The sequence below is a fragment of the Scyliorhinus torazame genome, chromosome 11 (assembly GCF_047496885.1).
Source record: "Scyliorhinus torazame isolate Kashiwa2021f chromosome 11, sScyTor2.1, whole genome shotgun sequence".
NCBI lineage: Eukaryota > Metazoa > Chordata > Chondrichthyes > Carcharhiniformes > Scyliorhinidae > Scyliorhinus > Scyliorhinus torazame.
The window spans coordinates 206,154,917-206,178,805 of record NC_092717.1 but is presented as its reverse complement, the minus strand read 5'-3'; the positions used below and the strand labels follow the sequence as shown (position 1 = coordinate 206,178,805).

At 46.2% G+C, this 23,889-nt stretch overlaps 1 protein-coding gene across 2 annotated transcripts in view; it reads left to right on the top strand.

The window, feature by feature from the left end:
- Positions 1-23,889, top strand: part of fam135b (family with sequence similarity 135 member B) — a 607,420-nt gene that overhangs the window by 195,451 nt on the left and 388,080 nt on the right. The window lies entirely within an intron of this gene.

Below are 23,889 nucleotides of genomic sequence, written 5' to 3'. Positions count from 1 at the left end.
AAGAACTGCTGCTGCTTCATCACTCAAGCCTCAGAATGACATTGCGGTCAGGCCCTTATAATATTATCCTCAGAAGATTTTGGATAAGATTCCCCCTCCCCCTGTTTTAACTGTGCAAATTAAAATTCTTCTAAGTGTTTGTTCATTGTTTGTTGAAGAAGCCTTGTTTTTAAAAAAAAAAGCAAGTTTCTTATTCAGTGAACTACTTGGACAAATTGTCGGCCTGGAAACAATTAATAACATCTAGAGCGCTGATGTTTTGCTATTAAAAGTCCACAAAGCCGGACCTAGCTCATGGTGCTCCCTCTTGGCAGGTGGTCACACACTATAACAAATAGAATGAGACGATAGCTCCAGCCTGCATCAGGGGGCAGCCTCTAAATTAGCTTCACTCACCGCAGTGCTGATGGTGGAGCATGCTGTCACTCATTTGATGTTGTGCAATACTGGAGCTGAATGATTAGCAGCAACGGCAAACACTGTGCTTATAAAAAACAAATCCTCTGTACAAATCACAGATGTTTGCTCACGAGTAGACACGCAATGGATGAAATAGAGCAGACATGAGACGCAGCCAGGTCTCATGTTGAGAAGACATCTAACAGTTATTTTCTTTGTTTGGTCCCTTTATTTTTTTTCTTGCAGATTATAGCGATGAGTGAGATTTGGTTTACTACACTATTTTTCTTTCCAATAATTTCTGCATAAATCAAATGCTTGCAATCCGTGTAAGCAAGAATCAGCAACCTCTGTCCACCCTCCCCCACCCAAGTTCTGTGTCGAGCTCTACTCCCCCAAATCCACAGTTTTTCACTGCAGATGTACTAAGTCAATTAATTTCTGTTCCGCTGTAATCAGACTTCTGTGGTAAAGAATCATAGAATGATGCAGTATAGAAGGAGGCCCTTTATCAAGAACGCTTAGGGATGGGCACCTTGCCAGCAAATCCAGCGATTATGTGTGAAAGGAAATTCAGCCCATCGTGCCTCTGCCAGCACAATTAGTTCAATTTCTGTGCCCTTTCCTCTTCAAGTAGAGGTTGCAAATTAAAGTTAGGTGTGAAGAGGGAAGTCGTGCAGTACTTACACAGTGAAAGGGGAAGTAAAATGTTTGGAGGAATCAGACAATCGAAGTGGGTTTAGGAGAGAATTGCAGTTATCTGAAAAGTTAACTGGTACAAAAAGATAGGTTCAAGGGATTTACCTAAAACGGGGAAACTTGTTGAGCCTAGTGTTCTTTTTCTGTTCTTCATTTTGGCATAGACATTGAGAACCGCGTTACCTTGCTTTATTTCAGGAAAACGTGTTCTGTAGCTCACAGAACGTGATCAATAATACAAAACACTCATTGTTCTTTGCTTAATGAATTGGGCTTTACAGCTACCATAATGAATTAGCCTCCATTCCTCTGGGCCAGGGAGGGAAAAATCATTCAAGCTGTTCACCCTCGAGGGCTATTCAGTAATTCTTACCTGCAATTGCATGTGTGTTGGCAAGGTGGGACTGGAGCCAACTGCGAGGAGGATTGTGATAGGGTGAACTGAGGAAGTCTATTTTCTCTGACTGTGGAGTCAATGCTGAGCTGTTTTTAATTGTTTGGGCACAGAGCGCATTGCCACTGAGACCAATTGAAGCAGAATCCAGGGCATCTTCATGGGACATTGGATAAATATTCCAAGCCAAGAAAAGTACAGATTGCAGGGAGAGAATGTATTTTGGAATTATTTTAGCAAAGAGTTGGCACAGATCAATTTGGCTGAATGGCCTCCCTCTGGTCTGTAAAATTCTGTGATGTTATATCACCCACTTCTAGCAAAATGCAGTTTCTTCACCCTAATAAATGAATAAATGTTGCACAAAATGGTGGGATCCCCCCCCTTACCCGCCATGGTGTGTTTCACGGCTGTGGAGGTGGCCCTCCATTGGCTGGCGGTGGGATCTTCTGACCCTGCTGCTGACAGCAGAGTCCCCGCCGGGAATGCCGTGTCAGCGATTCACCGTTGGCGGGACCAGATGCCGTGAACAGCAGAAAGTTCCGGCCATTATTTTTTGATTCATATGCGGGGAGCCAGGGTCCGTGTCCAGCTCTTGATGCTTGTGCTGTTAAATCTGTTCCATCCCCTGGCTCTCAGCCTGAAAAATTTGGCAACATAAATGCTTGGGTTAAAACAATTCTTGAAGGTATCAGGATTGAATTTGAAATAAAAGCAACTTTCGTCTCCATTCTGCATGTCTCCTTTGGTAAATTTTTGGAAGTATGACATCCCTCGGAATTCTGCTTGCAGTATAGCGAGGTCTTCCATCCTTCTTGAAAGCTGAGCTCATCAAAACCTCCGATGCCTATAACGTGACTTGCCCTAATTCCTGTTCACCCATCACCCCTGTGCTTGCATCCGCAGCTGTGACTTCAGCTGCCTAAACCATGAAATTTCCTCCCTGAAACACTCAACTTCTCTCTCCTCCTTCACAGTACTCCTAAAAACCTACCCTTTCGACCAAGTTTTAGGTCACCTGCCCTAATATCTCATTATGTGTCAGATATTGTTCGAGGAGGCCTCTTCAAAGCACCGTGGGATGTTTTACTGCACTAAAGGAGCTACACAAATACAATTTGTTGCAGTACAAAAAATAGAGCAAGAAGTTGTTTATTGTACCAAGGTCGCTGATCCACCTCATGACTTTAGTGAAGCGCTAATTTTGCCCCAGCTTCTTTTGATTAATGAGGCTAAAATGATCTGACCTCCAGTCCCAATGGTTATACAGTTTTGCCCCTTGCGATGGCGGTTTCCAATGAAAAACCTGCGGCGGAATTGTCCGACCTCCCGCCGGGTCAGAGAATCGGCGTGGCGCCGTGTGAATCGCGCCACGCTGCCCCGACGCCGGGACGCAATTCGCTGCAGTGCGGAGAATCGGCGCCATTGGGGCCGGCGTGGTCAGCGCGCCGATTCTCCGGCCCGAACGGGCCGAGTGGCAGTCAACAAAAAAGCTGAGTCCCGGCGGCGCCGTTCTAACATCCTCTGAGCAGGCGGGACCACGCCGTTAAAGTGTCCGTGGCAGTCTGTGGGGTGGGGAGGGGGGGTCCGACCCCGGGGGGAAGCCTCCGTAGTGGCCTGCCCCGTGATCAGGGCCCACCGATCGGCGGCCCGGCCTCTCTGTCTGGGGGCCTCCTTTCCTCTTTTCCGGCTCCTCTAGCCCTGCGCCGTTTGGCTTCGGGGCCGGCGCGGGGAAGAAGGCCACTGCACATGCGCTAGTTGGCGCCGGCCCAACTGCGCATGCGCGGACCCCGCGGTGCCGGGTTCAGTCCGGGATCAGCAGCTGGAGTGGTGTGGGCCGATCCAGCACCGTGCTAGCCCCCTGTGGACCGAAGAACGGGGTCCCGGAACGGGCGCCGACGCCGGAGTAAAACACTCCCGTGTTTATGCCTGTGTCGACACTTAGCCGCCCGATGGGAGAATCGTGCCCCTGTCGCCTCCATGAACTCTAATTTACATAATCAATGTTTTCTTAATCATTTTTTTTCTCTCCGCTTAAATTGAGAGCAGCAGTGTCAGTGAGTAAACAGTGCTGCAGCATGAAGATGAATCCTAAATATGGTGATATCTCTTTGAATAATACAACTGTTTGATGTTTCATATTGATTTTGTACAACGTTAGCAATAATGGACATGAATTCTCTGAACTCGTAAATGAACCTGGGACATTATAACGTGGCACAGTGTGCCATGTTATCGCAACATCTGCCTTGGTGTTAAATTCCTGTTTGTACATACACCTGCTTTTCATGACTACCCGCGGAGAGTTTGAGATGACATAAAAAAATGACCTCCAACAAGCAGCAGCAGGAGTGCAGGTAAATAGAACAAAGTGACTCATAAACATTGTGTTTTCTCATTGAAGCACTGTGCCAAGTGCTCCACATAAAAGCAAATCTACTTATTGAAAGCAACGTGTTGATTTTATGCAGAGTACACTGTGTCGAGACAGCCATGGACACACTATCAGGTACTGGTATAATTCAGTTGTGACCTGAATCAATTAAAAGACTATAAAGCCTGTTGAATCCAAGGAAGCGACCACACGGGAGCGTAAAGGAACCAAAGGCTTATTGAATGTAGAGCAAAACTCTATACACCGCCAGTCCTTGAAGGGCCTCCCGTGAGCGGCCCACATCCAGGTTGGGGTTGTTATGTCCAGGTTTGTTCCCTGCTAATGAGGGAGCTCCGCCCCCTTAGTGAGATAACTCGTACTCCTCGAGAGTCACGTGGAGCCTAATTGGCCCGGTTCCTTGGCTCTCGTGTAGGTTATAGCACTCCCCCACCCAACTCCGAATATGCGTCTGTTGAAAAAGGGCGCGGGGAAAGAAGGATCTCTGTACGTTTTAGGCTGAGGCTGCTGTTCGGGCGTCATCGGGCCGAGATCAGGCGGCGTGGACCAACACTTTTGGGTTGAGTTCCAGTGGCACCACCTCTGGTGGTTGCTCACCTGGACCATCGTCCCTGGCATCATCTGGTGGCAGTATCTCCATCTTGGAGTCTGAGTCATCAACACCAGACATCTCTGGGTTGCAGTGGGGGTGATGGTGCCGACGGTGGCATGTACAGGGACGGCGTGGGCCCTCTAAAAGGGCATCACTCAATACGAATGTTCGGCTGCAGAGATGGTCCAGGTGCCTGTTTGACACCCGGTCACGGACGTGAACCCGGTACAATACTGGCCCAGTCTGTCGGACAACATTGTCTGGGACTTACGTTGCCCTGTCACCAAAGTTTTGTACATGGACTGCGTCCCCCGTGCAAAATGCCACGGTGGCGCACGTCTGTCAGGGCCATTCTCTACTCTGTCTTCTCCACGGCGGATCTTCCCAACTATATCACGTAGCGCGAGGCTGAGACGAGTCCAGAGTCAATGACCCATAAGTAGCTCTGCCGGCGCTATGTCATTCGTAGCATGAGGCATGGTGCAGTAACTGAAGAGAAAATGCACCAAACGCGTGTCAAGGGATTCCATCACCTGCTTGCACATCGCATGCTTAAATAGTGAACCCCATTCGCCCGCATGAATGTATCGAACATCGCGCTGGTGAAAGGTGTCCCATTATACAAAACCAAGACTTCTGAGATGCTATGGATACTGAACAACAGCCAGAGTTAACAAAGTTACATCTTGCTTCCACATTCTTGAGTGCTACAGTGTAAAACCAGCCAATATATAAAGTTGGGCCTTATGATGGCAGGGTTGCATTATCTCTTACTGTAATAATAATCTTTATTAGTGTCACAAGGAGCCTTACATTAACATTGCAATGAGGTTACTGTGAAAATCCCCTAGTTGCCACTTCGGGCGCCAGTTCGGGTACACAGAGGGAGAATTCAGAATGCCCAATTAACCTAACGAGCACGTCTTTCAGGACTTGTGGGAGGAAACCGGAGCACCTGGAGGAAACCCACGTAGACACTGAGAGAATGTGCAGACTACGTACAGGCAGTGACCCAAGCCAGGAATCGAATCCGGATATCTGGTGCTGTGAAGCAACAGTGATAGCCATTGTGCAACTATGCCACCCTATGCAAGGTCAAAGAGAAGGCATGCGACACGGGTCGAAATTCTCCGGTTGTTACGATTCAATTTTCCAGCCGGTGGCGCACCCCTACCAGTGGGTTTCACGGTGCCATGGGGTGGTTGCAACGGGAAATCCTATTGACAAGCACGGGAAGATAGAATTCTACCGCCAGCGAATGGCGTGGTCGAGAAACACATGGTTGGTGGACCAGGGAATCCCGCCCAGGAACTCTCAACATAGACAGTCCCCGGGTCCAGTTATCATCTCTTGTGACAGTGGCTGGTTTAAGGCTCTATTCTAATTAGCCAAAGAGGAAACTCTTTTCGAAGGTGCGGGACTCAATGGGCTGAATTCACAAGCCCTGATGTGGGTGGATGGAGACCGAAAATACCAAATCTGCCGGCATGCAGGTTCTTTTTCACCAACTCGCAACTCTTTTCTTGTCCCACCATCAATAAAAGGAGTCCCACAAGTGTACGTGCATGTTATTATTTATATAGGACTATCACAGGAATACAGTTACAGCAAGAAGCAACCCGGTAGCCCAAACAGTGCACTGTGCAATGTGGCAGCCTCAGTACTCCACCTGTTTTACATGTTGGTGCCCTTGTGGCATAGGAGGAGGAGGCGGAGATGGAGGCAGCCTTCTCACCTGTGACCTTGTCGTGGAGATGCACCTGGGGGTCATCCGCAGAGCCCTGTGCTTTGGTGGCACACATGAGCTGAATCGGCTCTACTATTCTCAACCCCTGACCTCGCGCTGCCTTGGGGAACTCCGACATCTGCTGCTGGTCTAGGTAGAGTCGATGTCCTGTGACACTTCCGGCAGTGGATCGCTGCCTGCTGAGATGGGCTGTGCTGTACTTCACTCCTCCAAATTGAACTGTCACAGTTGCCTCTGCAGGCTCCTGCTGCACACTTGTGCCATGCTCCTTGTTTAGTACTGGATCTACCTGGGGTACTGCTACCACAACATTCCAGATCTCGGCGCTTCCCCCATCATCCCCTGCAGCAGAGTACTGTACACCTGTCTGACAAAGGTCATCAGTCACACCTCGTTGAAACTCAATGTAATGCAACAATGCTCATCATACTAGAAATCTTTGTTTACTACTTCCTGTCCTTGCAAACTCCAGAACTCCCTTCCTGACAGCACGATATGTCTGGTCCGAACAGACTGAAGGACTGCAGTGCTTCAAGAAGATCGCTTCCCACCACCTCCTTGAGGCCGTTAGGGATGAACGATAAATGCTGGCCTAGCGAGTGGCTTCTGCATTCCATGAACGAATAAAAAAATGGACTGATGACAGCCCACAAGCTGGTTGAAACCATGGACTCTTTAACCCATCAACTGCCCGACGTCCATCTTGGCACCCCATATCGATCACCCTCCTGAGCAAGATTTACTAGCAAACATCCTGTATGTTATGATCTATGCTATGGCCGTGTTAATAGTGTACACAGAACATCCAGTTCTTTAATTAGTAAAGTGATTTATTAACAAACACGTGGAAAGATAACTGACAAACTATAATACAGTGAATTCTCCTGGAGCTACTTCTAGTGTGACTATCATCTTGTAAGACTTACTACCAACTTGTGCGTGTCTCGAGTCACATGGCAGATCTCTATCGGCACCAGCTTGTTGGAGGTCACTTTGTTAACTATATTAGAATCATAGAATTTACAGTGCAAACGAAGGCCATTCGGCCCAGCGAGTCTGCACCGGCCCTTGGAAAGAGCACCATACTTAAAGCCACACCTCCACCCTATTCCTGTAACCCAGTGTAACCTTTTATTTTACACTAAGGGGCAATTTAGCATTGCCAATCCATCTAAACTGCACAGCTTTAGACTGTAGGAGGAAACTGGAGCACCCGAAGGAAACCCACACAGACATGGGGAGAAAGTGCAAACTCCACACAGTCACCAGAGGCTGGAAATGAACCCGGGACCCTGAAGCTGTGAGGCAGCAATGCTAACCACTGTAAAACTGTCACAGGCATATCACCACACGATGGATCGAGGATTTGAAAGTCACAAATACGTTTCTTGTGCCACATCCTATTTGTCGAATGGGAGGCAACAGTGGTGCTTGCTAAAGAGGTTCAGGATAGGCCAGGGTCCCTGTGCAGCCAACCTCCATCGCTGTGGTCTCAGTACAAACCCCTCATGCACTTGTGGAGAGGCGCAATTATTACTGAGGGGTGTCTACTTTATTGACTAAGTGGGGAACTAATCACCCTCAACAGAGCAAATGAGAAGACTATTGTATGGCTTGGGGATTGGCATTATCTAAATAAATAAATAAAATGACATCATGTACCAACTGAGGTGAGAGTATCTTAGAGTCATAGATGTTTACAGTATGGAAACAGGCCCTTTGGCCCAGCTTGTCCATGCTGCCCATTTTCTATCACTAAACTAGTCCCACTTGCCCGCATTTGGCCCATATCTCGCTATACCCACCCTGCCCATGTAACTGTCTAACTTTTTTAAAGGAGAAAAATTGTCCCCGCCTCTACCAGCTCATTCCAGATGCTCACCACCCTCTGTGTGAAGACATTTTCCCTCTGGTCTCTTTTGTATCTCCCCCCTCTCACCTTAAATCTATGCCCTCTAGATCTAGACTCCTCTACCTTTGGGAATAGATGTTGACTACCTACCTTATCTATGCCCCTCATTAATTTATATACCTCTATAAGTTCACCCCTAAGTCTCCTACGCTCCAGGGAAAAAAGCCCCAGTCTATCCAGCCTCTCCTCACAGCTCAGACCATGAAGTCCTGGTAGCATCCTCGCAAATCTCTTCTGCACTCTTTCTAGTTTAACAATATCCTTCCTATAATAAGGTGACCAGAACTGAACACAGTATTCCATGTGTGGTTTTACTAATGTCTTGTACAACTTCAACAAGACGTCCCAACTCCTGTATTCCTTATTCTGACTAATAAAACCTAGCATGTTGAATGCCTTCTTCACCACCCTGTCCACTTGCGACTCCACCTTCAAGGAGCTATGAACCTGAACCCCTAGATTTCTTTGTTCTGTAACTCTCCCCAACTCCCTCCCATTAACTGAGTAGGTCCTTCCCTGATTTGATCTACCAAAATGTATAACCTCACATTTATCCAAATTAAACTCCATCTGCCATTCATCGGCCCACTGGCCCAATTGGTCACGATCCTGTTGCAATTTTATCTAGCCTTCTTCACTATCCACTATGCCACCAATCTTGGTGTCATCTGCAAACTTACTAACTATGCCTCCTATATTCTCATCCAAATCATTAATATATACAACAAATAACAGTGGACCCAGCACCGATCCCTGAGGCACACTGTTGGTCATAGGCCTCCAGTTTGAAAAACAACCCTCCACAACCACTCTTTGGCTTCGGTCACCAAGCCAATTTTGTATCCAATTGGCTACCTCATCCTGGATCACACGATATTTAACCTTTTGCAACAACCTACCATGCGGTACCTTGTCAAAGGCCTTGCCAAAGTCCATGTAGACAATGTCGACTGCACTGTCCTCATCTATCTTCTTGGTTACCCCTTCATAAAATTCAATCAAATTGGTGAGACATGACTTTCCCCTTACAAAACCATGCTGTCTTTCCCTAATTAGCCCTTGCCTGTCGATCCTGTCCCTCAGGATACCTTTTAATAATTTACCCACTACAGAAGTAAGGCTAACCGGTCTGTAGTTCCCAGGCTTAACCCTCCAGCCCTTCTTAAACAAGGGCACAACATTTGCTACCCTCCAATCTTCAGGCACCTCTCCTGTGGCTGTCGATGATTCAAATATCTCAGCTAGGGGGCTGGCAATTTCCTCCCTAGCCTCCCGCAACGTCCTGGGATACATTTCATCAGGTCCCGGGGATTTATCTATCATGGTGCGCTTTAATACCTCCAGCACCTCCTTCTCTGTAATATGTTATATAATATCTGCGCTACTGGATGGTCATAGAGCTTTCGGCACAGAAGTGTCTGTGCCGACCATCAAGCACCTATCTATTCTAACCCTATTTTTCGGCACGTGGTCCGTAGCCTTGTATGCTATGGTATTTCAAGTGCTCATCTGATTGCTTTATGATGTGTTGGTTCCTGCCACTACCACTATTTCAGGCAGATCCCTACCACCTTCTGGGTGAAAACTTTTCCTCAAATCCTCTTCACATCTCCTACCTCTGCCCTTAAATCTATGCCCCCGGTTATTGACCTCTTTACTAATGGGAAAAGTCTCTTCCTATCCACCCTATTTATGTCTTCTTAATTCTTCCCCCCCCCCCCCCCCCCCCCCCACTCTCCCCAGGCCTGCACTTGCGTTGGCCTGTCCCTTTGCCCACCCTTACCGCAGCTACTTGCGTGCCAAATCTGTCTCCACACCAAGTAATGTGAAACCCAGGGACAGTTTCTGTTTCCCGCGCAAAGATTTCCCATTTCTAACCTGGAAATGGTTCCGACCTCTGTTCACAAATTCCTGGCTGACTCCTGCCAAACTTTTAAATGTCTGGGAATTTTCAGTCTTGTTTCATAACTTGAAAAACTCATTAATATTGCCCAGTTACCAAACAATTTTAAGTGTTTCTTTTGGAAGCAGATGTGACCTGAACTGTCTGTCGATTTAGTCATCCATCGGCTTCATTGTCCACATATATTAACTTCACAAGGTGTGCTGGGAGGCATATTGCCACGGTCCTAAACATTGGAGTGCACCACAGTTAAAGTTTACTCTGGGGCAGATGCACAATCTACTTTTGTTTCCTCAATTCTGGATGAGTGCAGAGCTCCTCATACTCCTAATTTTGCTCTTCCCCCTCCAATTAACTGAGTTTAGAACTGGATCTTTATCTCATCTAACCACTCCATTCTGATTTTAACTGCCTGCTCCTCTTATATCTTTTTTCATTCTTGGTGTTATCCTGAATGGTGGCTGTCGCTATTCACCACAGAATCCAATAGAATCCCGACAGTGCATAAGGTGCATACAGTGCATAATAATACTTTTAACTGTATGCTAATACATGTGACAATAATAAATCAAATCAAATCAAAGGAGGACATTCAGCCCATCAAGTATGCCGACTGTCTGAAAGTGCACCGTATCTATGCCCACTCTCCTGCCCTATCACCTGTAACCCCACCTAACTTTCACATCTTTGGACACGAAGGGAATTTAGCCTGGCCAGTTCACATATCCTGCGAATCTTTGGACTGTGGGAGGAAACTGGAGCACCCCGAGGAAACCCATGCAGACACTGGGAAAATGTGCAAACTCCACACCAATAGTCACCCAAGGCCGGAATTGAAGCCGGGACCCTGCCGCTGTGAGGCAGCAGTGCTAACCACTGTGCTTCCGTGCTGCTCAGCTTCGCTGAGTGATAGCTTTTGAGTCGGGAGGTTATGGATTCAAATCCCAATGCAAGAGACTAGGTTGACATTCCAGTGGCGTATTGGGAGAGGGATGCTGCTGTCTTTCAGATGAAAAGTTAAAGTGAGACCCCTAGGTAGATAAAAGACTTTCCACTATTTGAAAAAGGTAACAGTGTTCTCCCTGATGTCCTGACCATTGTTTATCCCTCAACCAGGATTACTTTTTAAAAAATTTAGAGTGGCCAATTATTTTTCATTTCCAATTAGGGGGCAATTTAGCATGGCCAATCCACCTAACTAGCACATCTTTGGGTTGTGGGGGTGAAACCCACGCAGACATGGGGAGAATGTGCGAACTCCACACGGACAGTGACCCAGGGCCAGGATTCGAACCCTGGTCCTCAGCGGCGCAGTCCCAGTGCTAACCACTGCGTCATATGCCGCCAATCAAGATTACTTTTGAAAAGAAAAGAGACATTATCCGGTCATTATCACATCGTTGTTTGAGGGAACTTGCTGTGTGTTTCCTATGTTAAAAGTGAATACGTTTCAATGGCTGGAAAATGCTTCAGAATGCCTTGAGCTTGCAAAAGGTGCTGTACATACAAGCCAAATCCAGCCTAGGTTTCTCCATTTAAAAGTTATTTAAATGGAGCTCAGGAGTATTACGTCTGAAAATCATTTTATGCAGAATACCATCCCTTTAATCTTCTGGTCAATTTGCTTCTCTTTTACCTCCCTGAAGGTATTGAGTCATGCTGAGGTGTGATCCCATGGGTGTGGGTCTAATCTGGTATCAGGCTGTTTGAGAAGGGTTCATTTGCCTCACTCAATACTTACATACATATTTTTAGCAAGATTCACTGGTTAGAGATCAGGACTAAGACCCCTGAAATTTAACTTCATAAAATGAGACTAATTGAACTGTCTCCGTGTTGCCCCAATTGAGATGAACTCATTTAATGCAGATCAGAGATTAAACCTGAAGCTTTCTTATGATCTATCTGGCTCATTGGATAAACTCCATGACATCGCAAGGAGCCATTTCCACCGTTTAGAAATTCCATTAATTAAATACACCAGTGGGAATTATCATTCTATTTTTAAGTCTGTGTTTTAGAACATGCGTTTATTTTTGGATTAAGCAAGCTCAGAATAGAGTACAGCAATTCCATTTAAATTGTTTTGTGTTCAAGAATCTCTCTTGTTTTGAGTAGTCAACAATTGATTTGACTCGATGCTGCTTCCTATGCGGTTGCTCATTTGTATACTTCAATTCATTTCAATTCCAAATTACGCAGTAACAGATGGCGGCGAAATGATTCAAGCAACACGAGGTTGATTTATCAAAACTGATCAGCCTTCCTTTGTCTTAACATCTCTTGTATTTGTGTTTGATCAAAGAGAATTACATGGTTTCTGCTGCTAGTTCAGCACTTTACTATAGCACTTTATTATTCTCTCCCATGGGCTTGTATTTTTGCCCATAGTTGATAGACTGATCGCTCAAGTAGTAAAGTGATCTGAAGAAATAGTTCCAGGTGTTTCAAACACAACTGGATACCTATTAGAATTATTTACAATGTTTTTTTAAAATTGAGGGTCGCTGGTTAGGCCAGCATTTATTGTCCATCCATAGCTGCCCTTCAGAAGGTGGTGGTGAGCTGCTGCCTTGAGCCGCTGCAGTCCCTGAGGTGTAGGTATACCCACAGTACCAGGGAGGGAGTTCCAGGATTTTGCCCCAGCGACAGTGAACAGCAATATATTTCCAAGTCAGGGTGGTGAGCGACTTGGAAGGGATCTTCCAGCTGGTGAGGTTCCCAGGCATCTGCAGCTTTGTCCTTCTAGATGATTGCAGTTGTGGGTTTGGAAGGTGCTGTCTAAGGAACCTTGGCGAGTTACTGCAGGGTATCTTGTAGATGGGACACAACGGCTGCCACTGTTCATCAGTGTTGGAGGGTTTGAAAGTTTGTGGAAGGAGAAGCAATCGAGTGGGCTGCTTTGTCCTGATGGTACATAGGTTATCATAGAATTTACAGTGCAGAAGGAGACCATTCGGCCCATTGAGTCTGCACCGGCTCTTGGAAAGAGCACCCTACCCAAGGTCAGCACCTCTACCCTATCCCCATAACCCAGTAACCCCACCCAACACTAAGGGCAATTTTGGACACGGGCAATTTATCATGGCCAATCCACCTCACCTGCACATCTTTGGACTGTGCGAGGAAACCGGAGCACCCGGAGGAAACCCACGGGGAGGATGTGCAGACTCCGCACAGACAGTGACCCAAGCCGGAATCGAACCTGGGACCCTGGAGCTGTGAAGCAATTGTGCTATCCACAATGCTACCGTGATGGTGCCGAGCTTCTTGAGTGTTGTTGGAGCTGCACCCATCCAGGCAAGTGGACAGTATTCCATTACACTGACTTTTGCCTTGTGATGGTGGACAGGCTTTGGGGGTCAGGAGGTGAGTTACTCACAGTAGGATTCCGAGCCTTTGACCTGCTCTGGTAGCCACAGTATTAAAATGGCTAGTCCAGTTGAGTTTCTGATCAATGGTAAGCCCCCAGAATGTTGATTGTGGAGGAGTCAGCAATGGTAATGTCATTGAATGTCGTGTTTGATGGTTAGATCCTCTGTTGTGTGGTGCGAATGCCACTTGCCACTTATCGGCCCAAGTCTGGATATTGTCTAGGTCTTGCTGCATTTGAACATGGATTGCATCATTATCTGAAGAGTTGCGAATGGTGCTGAACATTGTGCAGTCATCTGCGAACATCCCCACTTCTGACCTTATGATGGAAAGGAGGTCGTTGATGAAGCAGCTGAAGATATTTTGGCCTAGGTCACTACCCTGAGGAACTCCTGCAGTGATGTCTTGGAGCTGAGATGATTGACCTCCAAACACCACAGCCATCTTCCTTTGTGCCAGGTGTAGAACATACAATGCAGAAGGAGGCCATTCGGCCCATCGAGTCTGCACCAACCCACTTAAGCCCTCACTTCCACCTTATCCCCCAAACCCTTATCCCTCTTAACCTTTTTTTTTTGGACACTTAAGGGCAATTTAGCATGGCCAATCCACCTAACCTGCACGTCTTTGAACTGTGGGAGGAAACTGGAGAACCCGGAGGAAACCCAAGCAGATACTGGGAGAATGTGCAGACTCTGCACAGACAGTGATCCAGCAGGGAATCGAACCTGGGACACTGGCGCTGTGAAGTCACAGTGCTAATAATTATGCTGCCCAATAAATAATCTTTTATTGTCACAAGTAGGCCTACATTAACACTGCAATGAAGTTACTGTGAAAAGCCCCTAGTCGCCACATTCCGGCGCCTGTTCGGGTACACAGAGGGAGAATTCAGAATTCTCAACAGGTATGGGAATTGAATCTGCATCTCAAACCAACTGTCTAACCCACTGAGCTAAATGAGCCCATAACTCCAAACAGTGGAGAGCTTTCCTCCTGATTCCCAGTGACTCCAGTTTTGCTCGGCCCCTTGATGCCATACTCAGTCAAACACCACCTTGATGTCAGGGCAGTCAGTCTCACCTCACATTTGACATTCAGCTCTCTTGTCCATGTTTGAACCAAGGCTGTAATGAGGCCAGGAGCTGATTGACTCTGGTGGAACCCAAACTGAGCGTCCGTGAGTAGGTTGGTGCTGAGTAAGTGCCACATGATAGCACTTGATAGCACATGATAGCACATGATGGCTCTTTCCATCACTTTGCTGATGATGGAGAGTAGCCTGATCGGGCAGTAATTGGCTGGATTGGATTTGATCTGATTCTTGTGTACAGAACACACCTGGGCAATGTTCTACATTGCTGCGTAGATTCCAGTGTTGTAGCTGTACTGCAAGAACTTGGCTAGGGGTGCGGCAAGTTCTGGAGCATACGTTTTCAGTACTATTGCAGGAATATTGTCAGGGCCCAGAGCCAGTGCAGTATTCAGTTCCTTCAGCTGTTTCTTGATATCACATGGAGTGAATCGTATTGACTGAAGACTGAGATCTGTAATGCTGAAGACCTCCAGAGGGAATTGAGATGGGCCAACCACACGGCACTTCTGGCTGAAAATTATTGTGAATGCCTCAGCCTTGTCTTTTGAACTGAGCTGCTGGGCTCCTCCATCATTGAGGATGGGGATATTTGTGGAGCCTCCTCCTCCAGTGAGTTGCTTAATGGTCCAGCACCATTCATGGCTGGATGTTGCAGGACTACAGACCTTAGATCTGATGCGTTTTTTGCGAAATCGCTTGGCTCTGTCTATTATTTGCTGCTTATGCTGTTTGGCACTCAAGTAGTCCTGTGTTGTAGCTTCACCAGGTTGACAACCCATTTTTTGGTGTGCCTGATGTTGTTCCTGGCATGCTCTCCTGCACTCTTCATTGAACCAGGGTTGATCCCCTGGCATAGTGGTATCCCCTAGCTTGGTGGTAATGTAGAGTAGTGGATATGCCGGGCCATGAGGTTGCAAATTATGGTTGAGTACAATTCTGCTGTTGCTGATGGCCCACAGTGCCTCACGGATGCCCAGTCTTGAGTTGCTAGATTTGTTCGAAGTCTATCCCATTTAGCACGATGGTGGTGCCACACAACACGATGAAGGGTATCCTCAATGTGAAGACAGGACTTTGCCTCCACAAGGTCTATGCACTGGCCACTTCTACCGATGCTGTCATGGACAAATGCAGCAGCAGGAGGTTGGTGGGGATGAGGTCGAGTATGTTTCCCTCTTGTTGGTTCCCTCACCACCTGCTGCAGTCCCAGTCTAGCAGCTATGTCCTTTAGGACTCAGCCAGCTTGGTCAGTAGTGGTGCTATCAAGCCACTATAGGTGATGGACATTGAGGTCCCCACCCAGAGCATATTCTGCATCCTTGGCACCCTTAGTACTTCCTTCAAGTGATGTTCAACATGGAGGAGTACCGATTCATCAGCTGATGGTAGCCTCTGCGTGGTAGTTTCACCTGAATCCATGAGATTTGATGGGTTCCAGGGTCAATGTAGAGAACTTCCAGGGAACTCCCTCGCGACTGTATGCCACTGTGCCGCCACCTCGATCTGTCCTGCCAGTGAGATCGGACATGCCCAGGAATGGTGGTAGTGGTATCTGGGATATTGTGTGTAAAGCATGATTCTGTGAGTATGACAAAGACAGGCTGTTGCTTAACTAGTCTGTGAGACAGTTCTCCCAACTTTGACACAAGTCCACAGATGTTAGTAAGGAAGACTTTGCAGGGTCAAAAGGGCTGGGTTTGCCGTTATCGTTTCCGGTGCTGTGTCAATGCCTGGTGGTCCGTCCATTTCATTCCTTCTTACATTTCATCACCATTAAAGCAGGCATAAGTACAGGACTAACAAATTGAAGGTGAAGTATTCCTAATGTCGACTGAGATCGAAAAATGTCTAGTATTTGATACCCTACAGTTGAAAGTTGCTTTTCAATGTTAGTTTCCCAGAGAATTACTACTTTGGATCTCCCAGCAGTGAATGTGATAACATTTGTTTGCAACTTCAACTTCCTTTTTGGCCTTGAGCTGACTTCCGATTCCACATCCTATTCAACACAAAGACCCCCTGCCGCTACCTTCATCACATCATCTTGTCTCAACTCTTGCCTCAGATTATCTACAGCTGAATATCTTATCCATGCTTATACTACCTATAGACTCAGCTATTCCTGTGCTCTCCGAACCAACCTCTCATCTCTCCATAAACCTTAGCTCACTCAAAATTCGGTGATGAACATCCTAATTTCTATCAGTTTTGCATTTTCCATGACCACGGTGCTCACTGACCTACATTCGTTCCTGGTCGTCCAATGCCTAATCTTTTTGTAATTCACAGCTTTGTGTAAATCTCTCCCTATCTCTATGAATTTCTCCTGCTCTACAAACCTCAAGCTCTGTGTTGCTTCAACTTTGCCCTCTTATGGGTGCACTGATGGATGGCCTTCAGCCATCTGGGCCCTGAGTTCTGGAATTCCACCTGGAATACTCAACCACACTCCACTCGGCTTTGCTTCTTTCAGACCATGATTAAAACATAATCCTTTTGGCAAGTTATTTCTCACCCATCCAACCCGTCGTGAGCTGCCCTTGAAGTGCGGCAGCATTGAGCCTAATGAGTAGGTGGAGCTTGCTACCTGAATCCCAACGCCTTAATGATGAGGTAGAGAGGCAGTGACAAAGGAAAGAAAATTAAGCAAATCCTGCATTTTGGATCCCACTGCCTTGTGGGATATGTTGCCCCATGTACCTAAAGCCCAAGGGTCATGAAGTGGCCTCTTTCAATCGCATCAAAACTATGGTAGAAACTCGAGATCCTGAGTGGATGTCATCCTTGAATTGAGGGACAGCCAATGATACGACAATCTCCTTATCTGGATTAACATCACTTTATTTTGAAAAAGGAAAAAGAAAGCTTGTATTTATATAGTACTCTGCAAAATTATGGGACGTCCTATTGCATTTTGTAGCCAATGAAGTACTTTTGAAAGATCATCCCTTTTGTAATGTAGGAGGCCTGCCTTTTCGGAATCATACATGGAAACATATATAGAAAATAGAAGCAGGTAGAAGCCATTTGGCCCTTCGAGCCTGCTCCAGTATTCATTATGATCATGGCTGATCATCAAGTTCAACACCCTAATCCTGCCTTCCCCCTATATCCCTTGATTCTTTTAGCTCCAAGAGCTAAATCTAACTCCTCCTTGATATTATATATCATTTTGGCCTCAACTACTTTCTGTGGCAATGAATTCTACAGATTCTCCACTATCTGGGTGAAGACATTTTCCCTCACCTCAGTCCTAAAAGGTTTACCTCAAGCTATGACCCCTAGGTCTGGACTCCTCCCACCATCGGGAACATTCTTTCTGAATCTACCCTGTTTAATTCTGTTAGAATTTTATAAATTTCTATGAGATTCCCTCTCACTCTCCTAAACTCCAATGAAATATAATCCTAACTGACTCCGACCCGGCCGGGGGGGGGTCGGAGAACCCCACTGCCTCTATACAACTGCAGTAAAGCATTGCTATTTGTTTTTATTAATCTTTTTCTCTTTACATACCTGTAGAAACTTTTACAGTCAGTTTTTATGTCTCCTCATATGACAGTCCCGCCATCCCAGAAGTCAGCCTGTTAAACCTTTGCTGCACTCCCTCCATAGCAAGAACATCTATCCTCTGATAAGGACATGAAACTTCACACAATAATCCAGGGGCGGAATTCTCTTTTCCGGGGGCTGAGTCCCCACGCCGGCGGGAAAATTGGCGTGAACCACTACGGCGTCAACAGCCCCTACAGGGGCCGGTGCTTAAGGAAGGAATGCCCCCACGGCACAGGCCCACCTGTAGATCGATGGGCCCCGATCGCGGGCCAAGCCACCATGGGGGGCCCACCCCGGGGTCTGATCCCCCGTGCCGACTGACCAGCCAGGTCCCGCCATGTGGGACCATGTCTAACCCACACCCGCGCGACTGGCCAAAAACGGACGGCCGCCCGGCCCATCGGGGCCCGGAGAATTGCCGGGGGGGGGGGGGGGGGCTGTGGCGTAAACCCCGCCTCCGCCCGAAAATCGGCGCTGGAGAATACGGTAGCCAGGGTCGGGGCGGGATTCGCGCTGGCCCCTGGGGATTCTCCGACCCGGCCGGGGGGGGTCGGAGAATCCCACTGCCTCTATACAACTGCGGTAAAACATTCCTATTTGTTTTTATTAATCTTTTTCTCTTTATATACCTGTAGAAACTTTTACAGTCAGTTTTTATGTTACCTGCTAGCTGGCTTTGACATTGTAATTTCCCCTTAATCAATCCCTTGATCCGCCTTTGCTGATTTTTAAACTGTACCCAATCCTCAGGTCGTGCTTTTACTTGCCAATTTGTATGTTTCATCTTTGAATCTAATATTAGCTCAAGTTTCCCTTGTAAGCCATTGTTTGGCCACAGTTCCCTTCTACTCTTGCGCCAAATAGGCATAAACAACTTTTGGAGTTCACCTATCCTATTCGTTCCTTGAATGTCTGGCATTGCCTGTCCACTGTCCTTTTCAGTATTGTTTCCCAGTCCATCATTGCCAACTCATGTCTCACACCATCATAGTTACCTTTATTAAGATCCAGGACCTTGGGCTCATAATCGGCTACCTCACTATCCACCTTGATTAAAAATTCTATCATATCATGATTACTCATCCCCAAAGGTTCTCTCACACTTGTCTTGCCAACTAATCCTTTCTCATTGCATAACATCCAGTCAAGATGGTCTGTTCCCTTGTTGGTTCCTATTTCAATTGGTCCAGAAAACCATCTTGTATGCCCTCCAGAAATTCCTCCTCTATTGTACTGTGACTAATTTGACTCATCTACATGCAGAGTAAAGTCATCCATAATCATATGCATCCCTGATTTCCTGTCTAATGCTATTCCCAACATTGCCACTACAATTAGGTGACCTGTATATCACCCCTACAAATGTTTTATTCCCCTTGGTGTTTCTTAACGTGACCCATATAGATTCCACATCATCTGTGCTGATATCTTTCCTCAATATTGTATCATTATCTTCTTTAATAAGCAATGCAACTACACCACCTTTTCCTTTCTGTCTGTCCTTCCTAAAAACTGAATGACCTTCAATGTTTAGTTCCCATCCTTGGTCACCTTGGAACCATGTCTCCGTAATCCCAACTATATCATATCCCTTTACATCTATCTACGCAACTAATTCATTCATTTAGTTTTGAATGCTCCGAGCGTTCAGGCACAAAACCTTAAGATTAGTCCTTTTGATGTTTTTTCTCCCGTCCCTACTATTTTTGCAGTGTCATCTGGTACTTGCCCTTGGCTTATCTGCCTATCACTTCTCTTATTTTCCTTGGTGTGTTTTTCTCTTATTCTTGATTTCCTCTGCTCTGAATCCTTACATGGGTTCTCATCCCTGTGCCATATTAGTTGAAATCCTCCCCAACTGCTCTAGCAAGAACCCCCAAAGACATCACTCCCGGTCCTGTCCAGGTGTAACCCAGCCAGTTTGTATAGGTCCCACTCCCCCAGAACCGGTCCTAATGCCCCAGGAATCTGAAACTCTCTCTCACGCCATTGTTTCAGCCACGTATTTATCCTGCTATTTCTACTTTGACTTGAATTGAATCACTGCTGTCAAGTGTCTTGAGATGTTTTGTCTACATTCAAGGGTCTATGTAAAGGTATGGTGGACAATTTTCCTTTGTTCCTTTAGACACAAAAGACCTTTTGGAAAATTCTTAAGAACCGCAAAGCCTGTTTCTTGGAAGATGCCCTCTTGGTGAAGGAATTGAAGTCTGGGCTAAGATCAGGCCCATGAGGATCAAGAGGGACTGATTGCTAACTACTGTTCATTAAAGAGGCTATATGACGTTTTGTTCGCTGGCATTTGAATAAACAACCTCTTTTAACAGTGGCGCGCAGAACAGGAGTACATTGGTTGCTGCTGAGGATTTTGAGCACTCTTGAAAGGCATACTCGGTTTTTACTGACTGTTCAGTTGGACATTTGAAGAGGTCTTTTAAAAATCATTGGGAGATTTTCTGATGTAGCTTGTCAAGATTTACCAACATTTATTATGGGAATAATTTGAAGACTTCATCCAAAATAGTAAGTGCACTACTCTAGATTACTAGACATTTTATCAGAGGTCGTAAGGAGGCACAACAGCAATTCATTCCAAGGAGGAGGAAACATGCCAAGGAGAGGACAAGGCATCCAAAGCTGACAAGGGATGTCAAGGACAGCATAAAGGCTGAAGAAAAAGCATACAAAGTGGCAAGAATTAGTGGGAAGCCAGAGGATTGGGAAGCCTTTAAAAGGGAGCAGACGACAACTAAAAAAGCAATAAGGGGGGAGAAGATGAAGTATGAGTGCAAGCTAGCTAGTAATATAAAGGAAGATAGGAAAAGTTTTTTTTCAATATATAAAATGTAAGAGAGGGGCAAAAATAGGCATTGGACACTGGAAAATGTGGCTGGTGAAGTAATAATAGGAAACAAAGAAATGGCAGACAAACTGAATAGTTACTTTGCATCAGTCTGCACGGTGGAAGACCGAGCTCCAGGAAAACCAGGGGGCAGAGGTGACTGCAGTGACCATTACTAAGGAGAAGGTTCTGGGGAAACTGAAAGATCTGAAGGTGGATAAGTCACCTGGACCGGATGGACTACACCCCAAGGTCCTAAAAGAGATAGCTGAGGAAATTGTGGAGGCATTTGTGATGACCTTTCAGGAATCACTGGAGGCAGGTAGGATCCCAGAGGACTGGAAAGTGGCTAATGTAACACCACTGTTTAAGAAGGGAGGGAGGCAGAAGACGGGAAATTATAGGCCGCTTAGCATGACTTTGGTCATTGGTAAGATTTTAGAGTCTGTTATTAAAGATGAAATTGCGAAGTCCTTGGAAGTGCATGGTAAAATAAGACTGAGTCAGCACGGCTTTGTCAACTGGAGGTCATGTCTGACAAATCTGTTAGAGTTCTTTGAGGAGGTAACAAGGAAGTTAGACAAAGGAGAACCAGTGGACGTGATTTATTTAGATTTCCGGAAGGCCTTTGACAAGGTGCCGCATAGGAGACTGTTAAATAAGTTAAAAGCCCATGGTGTTCAGGGTAAGATCCTGGCATGGATAGAGGATTGGCTGACTGGCAGAAGGCAGAGAGTGGGGATAAAGGGGTCTTTTTCAGGATGGCAGCTGGTGACTAGTGGTGTGCCTGAGGGGTCTGTGCTGGGACCACAACTTTTCACAATATAGATTAATGATCTGGAAGAAGGAACTGAAGGCACTGTTGCTAGGTTTGCAGATGATACAAAGATCTGTAGAGGGACAGGTAGTATTGAGGAAGCAAATGAGGAAGGATTTGAACAATCTAGGAGAGTGGGCAATGAAGTGGCAAATGAAATACAATGTGGAAAAGTGTGAGGTTATGCACTTTGGAAGGAGGAATTTAGGCATAGACTATTTTCTAAATGGGGAAATGCTTAGGAAATCAGAAGCACAAAGGGACTTGGGAGTCCTTGTTCACGATTCTCTTTCGGTTAACATGCAGGTTCAGTCGGCTGTTAAGAAGGCAAATGCAATGTTAGCATTCATGTCTAGAGGGCTAGAATACAAGACCAGGGGTGTACTTCTGAGGCTGTACAAGGCTCTGATCAGACCCCATTTGGAGTATTGTGAGCAGTTTTGGGCCCCTTATCTAAGGAAGGATATGCTGGCCTTAGAAAGTGTCCAGAGGAATTTCACAAGAATGCTCCCTGGAATGAAGAACTTGCCTTATAAGGAACGGTTGAGGGCTCTGGGTCTGTACTTGTTGGAGTTTAGAAGGATGAGGGGGGATCTTACTGAAACGTACAGGACACTGCGAGGCCTGGATAGAGTGGACGTGGAGAGATGTTTCCACTTGTAGGAAAAACTAGAACCAGAGGACACCACCTCAGATTAAAGGAACAATCTTTTAAAACAGAAATGAGGAGGAATTTCTTCCGCCAGAGGGTGGTGAATCTGTGGAACTCTTTGCCAAATCACTGGGTGTCTTTAAGATCGAGACAGATAGGTTCTTGATTAATAAGGGGATCAGGGGTTATGGGGAGAAGGCAGGAGAATTGGGATGAGAAAATATCAGCCATGATTGAATGGCGGAACAGACTCGATGGGCCGAGTAGCCTAATTCTGCTCCTATGTCTTATGGTCTTATGGTAAGGAGAAAGGAAGAGGTTCCTGGGGGACAACGTGATCGCCAGGAAAAATGGGAGGAGGAAATGAAGCCAGACATAGTTGCACAAACCTCTGCAGGAGAGAGACAGAACGGTGAGGTGGACTCCTACCTGCCTGTGGGTACAGTATATCTTGCCTCCTCTGAACTTCCTCCAACAGGTCCAAATGTCCTATACTTGTGAATCTGTCCATCCTCTCTTGTTCAATCCCTGAACCATCTGCAGCATGAGGTTGTGTGATTGCTTTTGCACTCTATACATTAACTGGAATTGGCAAAAGGGAACCCACATATATACTACTCCACAAAAATTACATCCAGAGTATGTGCGCTGAATTGCATGGTCTTTTAGTGCATGTTCAAATAATGGTGTTCTTCAATTAGGTCCAAAACTGCGTTCAAAACCCAGACTATCTTATAGGTGTGTCTTATGAACAGAAAAACCATTTTGCACCAATTGTGATCCATTTATCAAAATAAATCCAAGGTGGCGAATTATTTTGAAACCCAGCAATGAGCAATTCTGTAAAATTTGATGATCGTCACTTCACTTCAGTTTCTTTGCTAATCAGAAACAAGCTAAAAACGTCAGAGTAATGAGCACCGATTATATCTCAGTACATGCTTGGTATATGTAACTGTGCTGAGTTAACTGATTGGGCAGCACGGTAGCACAAATGGCTAGCACTGTGGCTTCACAGCGCAGGATCCCAGGTTCGATTCCCTGTTGGGTCATTGTCTGTGCGGAGTCTGCACGTTCTCCCCGTGTGTGCTTGGGTTTCCTCCAGGTGCTCCGGTTTCCCCCCACAGTCCAAAGACGTGCAGGTTAGGTGGATTGGCCTTGATAAATTGTCCTTAGTGACCAAAAAGGTTAGGAGGGGTTATAGGGTTACGGGGATAGGGTGGAAGTGAGGGCTTAAGTGGGTCGGTGCAGACTCGATGGGCCGAATGGCCTCCTTCCGCACTGTATGTTCTATGATTCCAGAGGAGCAGCTAGGGGATTATCATTGCAATGTTGCTTCCGTAAAGATGGAAAAATCTGCATGGATTGCTGTCTGGTAGAAGTGAGGGTGGGTGGGTAGCTTTGAACTCAGCTGTGCAAGTACCAGTGTTCAAATAATTTCAAAACAATGTCGAGACTAAAAGATCAAAGATGGGTGAGGTATTGGAGAGCTATTGGTGCCATGGAACAGTACT